This window comes from Calonectris borealis, chromosome 26 (assembly GCF_964195595.1).
Source record: "Calonectris borealis chromosome 26, bCalBor7.hap1.2, whole genome shotgun sequence".
In the NCBI taxonomy this organism is placed as follows: Eukaryota; Metazoa; Chordata; class Aves; order Procellariiformes; family Procellariidae; genus Calonectris; species Calonectris borealis.
Genome location: NC_134337.1, coordinates 8,518,092 through 8,523,243, shown reverse-complemented (window position 1 = coordinate 8,523,243; position 5,152 = coordinate 8,518,092).

Sequence of the window (5,152 nt, the reverse complement as noted above, 5' to 3'; positions counted from 1 at the left end):
TGTTTCACCACTCAGTTCTCTTATTTCACATTCCAATCTTGACGCATTTTTGAAGGACCACAGAAATGTGTAGTTTAAAACCTGTCTAGTAAACTTCCTTGATCCTGAGGCATACGCTTTGAATTTAAGTAACTTTCTTTTTTTTCCATTGCCCTTTGGAACAGTTTCCTTTTCCTACTTGGCTCAAACAATTTTCAAATCAAGACAGCAGCAACAGCTGCTGAAACAGTTCCATCCTGTGATGCAGATTGTGAGTTGGGGCCTTTGGGACCTCTGTGCTGACTGGATGAAATTACATGTGCCCCCAGGCAATTGCCCTAGGGGTATTCCTGGAATGGCTGGCAATGCTTGCAGTACCATACAGTACCCTGAATTTCTGCTGAGAACCCTGTTACTTTCCAGGCAAAGAGCAGAACTGCACACCCTCCCCTAGATCATGGCATACAGCAGAGATTAGCAGAGCTTTTTATAGGCTTTCTCTAATAAACAGTCCCAGACCACTATGAAATAAGTCACTCTTAGACCCTTAGATTTTAATTCCCTAAAGAGAAGAACAGATTTACATGGGAGTAAACCACAAGGCTGAGCTAGGACAAGTACTCAAGAACTTACAGTTCTGGGATCACTCCAGTAGCCCAGTCTCTGCAGAAAATCTCCACTTTCATGCTGGGCCTCACGCTGATTGTGATAGGTGCCTCATAGACCTGTGAAAGCATCCTGAGCCCAGAATAAATGAACATACAAAAGCTAGAAGCTCTGGAAAAACCACCTTTTCATATGTCACTGGGCATTAAGACCAGGGAGCACTGGCAGTACCTCAAGGCATTCAGTCTGTAAGAATGAGGATTATAATGTCAGTCCTTCACACTGAGAAGTCTGTAAATATAGGTGAAAAGTGTGCAATCATGTGCAAGCATGCATCCACTTCTTGGTATATGCAGTCCAAGAAGAATTTGCAGAGTCTGTAAAAGACAGTGTTGACTCCCGTGCTATCCTTCCCTACTATACTCCTTTATTTGTACTTACATCACATTCTCCACCATGGCCAGTATAACATATTTGAAGAATAAAATGAATTTTTAAGGCTTGAGGCTTGGGCCATATTCTTTGCATTGCCTGAATATTACCTGACTTTGACACTATGAGAATGCATTTTAGGATATTAGAGTTTTGGAGTATTAAGATCTTACTTTATAATGAGATGTACAGGTAAGGATCTATCTTTATCCTTTTTCCAGTAGCGCATACAACAAGGTTACTAGTTTCTACCTTGTGGTATTTTTAGTTTCAAAGTGAAAAGCAGCACGCTTTGGTTTTGGAGGGATAGGGTTCAGGTTAAACAGGACATTCTTATTAGTGGTGGAAGGAATGCTAAGGCACAGTTATTTTTATACATGCCATGTATAAGTGAACATACCACAAAACAAAACAAAACATGCATTTGGATCCTCTGCTTTTAGGTGAAGGAAAAATGTTTACTACTTCAGACCAGCACATTCTCCATTGCAAAGCAGCATGGTGAAGATGAAGATGGCTCCTCTTGGAATACTTATCTTGAAGAAATCGGCCTCAGCTCCAGAACAGTTTCAGTTATGATGTGAAAGAGCACACAGTAGTCTCAAAAGAGAACATGGAGAGGGAATCTAAGGATCACATACGGGAGAGTAAAAGAGCAGGTAGGCAGTGCCAGAATATGTTGTACTTCAGGGAGAGCATCTCACCTTTTTAAATCACGGCCCATTAAAGACTCAGTCTACAGATGCCCTTTTCAAAACATTTTTTACTTTGTGTTTAAAGCTTGCATTGTAATATGACATATGTCCTGGAAATTGTCAGTTTATAAGACAGAAAGGCCATGTGAAGAAACAATATCTCACACTATTATTGCTGGCATGTCTTTTAAGCTATATAAAGGGTTTGTTTTTTAAAGCATGGTAAGAAAGAAATGTATATTCAATAACATGAAATCAGGCTGTGCACAGGCAAATGCCATTCATTTCTGTGGACTAAACACTGATATCCAGTAGCTGGTCACACTGTAATCCACAGAAGAGACACTTAGGCCTAGGCCAAATAAGTTTATCCCTGTACAGCTGTCCAGATCCCCTATGACTCATCATAGAACTAGTTCTATACCTCATTTTCCATGCTGACCCAACCAGCTAGATTAGCTCAAAACGATCTTAGCCATTATACATAGCAGAATTCCTTCTAATTAACCCTTGAGCAACAGTTTTGATAACCTATTTTTCCTTAGTATTTTTCACAGTTTGACAGATCATGTTATTACCCTCTAGCCCAGGTTTCCTGGGAAACAAAGCATCTCCTTACTCTACTAATCTTTGCAGGGAAATGAAGCCAAATTAAAACATTTAATGGGTGTTCATTACATTTTATGATAGATAGTTCATGGACCTGTCGATATCAACTGCCCAGAATGTGCTACTGCTTAATGGGTAGCAGAAACAACTAAACTTGCTTTTTTTAACAGTCACTTCTTGTCCAGGGACAACATTAACCTGGGACAAAGCTTCCTTTCTGGGCAGTGCTTTGTTTCATCCGAAGTCAAGGAAACGCTCCACTTCTGAGAACTGGATGTTGCTATGGCAAAAATGTATGAAAGGGGCCCTTCACAAACATGCAAGCCAACTCCAGCTTCTATTATGTATGTTTGTCTCCTTTGATTTTCAGGAGGGGAGCGCATTCTTTTAAGTTAAAGATGACAGCAGATAGTTCAGCTATGATATGGAACCTTATTTCTGTTCTTCCTTTGGCTAGGGAAAATTCAGTGGAAATGTTCCTTTGGAACACGTGCAATCACGCCTAAGACGCTGTGCGTGCTGTGACTGGTTACATGAGCCTGCAAACTATGTCATCATCAGTCTTTCTGCAGACATGCCCTGTTCACTGAACTCACACACAGGATGGTAATTTGTATAAATATTAAGGACCACTCATCTGCATCTTGCAGAGGAACTTACCTTAGTAGGAAGAGTTGCTGAATCAAAGTGGAAGTGTGCAACCCACATGATTGGAAATCTACCTGAGTAGGGAGAAATCGGGCCCAAAGAGCAGAAGGAATCTGCAACGAGAGTATATTAACTGGTAATTGGATAAATGCCTCTCATTCGTTTGGCGGATAGCTGGGAGGGGACTCAAAAACGCAAACTGGGACTGAGAGCTGCTTACTGGGAGAGAACAGAAAAGAAAATGAGGTATTCTTCTATCCTCATTCCCATTTTGGCCATTAAGGGGAGATGCTAGAAATAATATCTGGATCCTGCTTGCTGTAGAAATGAAGTAGTTTACAGGACTCTGTGATTTTACAGACTTGCAATGCTTTTTCTGAAAAGCAGCTTTCAGAGATAGGCCAGGATTTGAAGCACAGCACGTTCTGGACATTCCTAAAAAGAGAAAACCAGGCCAGTGCAGTTGTCAGGGAATCCAACCATAGTTCTCAACAGCCTCGTATAAGCTTTGCAGACTGATCTGTCATGCAAGTTCCTGATGCAAAGCAAGTAAATATATTTTAAAAAATTAAAAAGTGTGGAAGGAAACAAAGGAGCAGACTATTTGCTCAGACAGTTGGAGAAGCACACTCCTTCTGACCTCCTTTGTAGTCCAGGGAGCAATTCCTGAGCTGCATTCTGAGACAGAGGCAGTGTTGCCAGGCCTAGCATTCCGGCAATTACTCAGTGGAAATGGAAACAGCAATACAGATGCCAACAGTATGATGCAAGTTTCATTGTCCCTGTCAGAATGGGAGTCCATTATGTTTTCTGGGCTGTTTGCTTGGAATTTAAAGTCAGTTGTAGTTCCATGTAAATTACACATTTAAGCCAGGAAATAAGATTTTTCTTTTTTAAGGGAGTTCCTCCTCATTCCCTGGCCTATGCTTCTCTGAAGGGCTGTTTCGGATCTTGAACAGGGAATTTGAGCTTAGTGTGCTTAGAAAGAACTGAGAAACAGGAAACCTGAACAATCCCCTGCAGAGCTAAGAAGCATGCACATGAAAAGCATAAAACTGGAATAATTGTAGGTGCACGCTTGTAAAACACTTAGGAAACAGTTGAACACCAGAAAGAAAAAACAATATTGTGCCCTCCTAATCTTTCAAAGGTCAATGGCTTAGCAGGGAACAATTTGGAAGACAATGAAAAGCAGAGGAAGAGTAGGTCAGTCCTGGAAGGAGAATAGTAAAATTCAGGTCTGTAGGGATATATTTTAAATGTTTTAATTCTGAAGTCAGTTTAGGGATGATCTTCACGGGATTAAAAACTCAGACTTTCTTCTAGTAATTGAAATTAAACAGCACTTGCTCAAGCAACGATAGTTTCTTATCCATCTGTCATTACCAATAAAGGAATACAATATGTTTAGTATGGTATCTAAATATCTAGTGCTACAGTTGGATAATACTTCTTTTAAAAGTTTTCCAGCATGCTCCGAAATGAGAAAATAACCAAAACCAAATAGTCTTTGCCCCAGGATCTGCATAATTGTAAATCTAACTGCAAAGAAATTTCCAGGTTAGAAAGCTGTTACAAATATCCATATGCTTGTTTCATCTAAGATACACTATGCAAGAACCTATGGGGGAAAGGACACTTTGATAATAGAAGGCTCTTTAATATATAAAGCAATACAATCCATGGGTTTTGAAGGTGGACATGCTCAAGATGGAAATAAATGTCAGTCTTCACAGCAAATATGACTAACTAGCGCAGCTCATGAAATAATGTTGTGAATTGTCTACCAACTGAATGTTTGCGTCACAATTTGATAATCCTATTGACAAAAATATTATGAGTCCCTTCTTTCCTTAATTATATTGATTTGTTCCATAATAGCCTATGAGATGAAAATATTGATCACCTTTGTAGTTTTTCTCAAAAATCTCTTAATGGATAGAAAACCTGGAAATCACAAACATTATTATCACAAATGTCAGTGTTGCCTAGTCACTGGTCACCAGATAAAAGCAGAGAACATGGAGTAAGAGAGGTTGGTACTTTTCGAGCAATAAATGCATTGGATTTGAGGTAGAAATGTGCATGTCTGGAGTGAGGCGGCTGCCGAAGTCCATTGTCACAGCATTAACACGTACCACAGGCACAGCGAGAGGGTAAGTGTTCCAGCGCGGAGGTGCCCC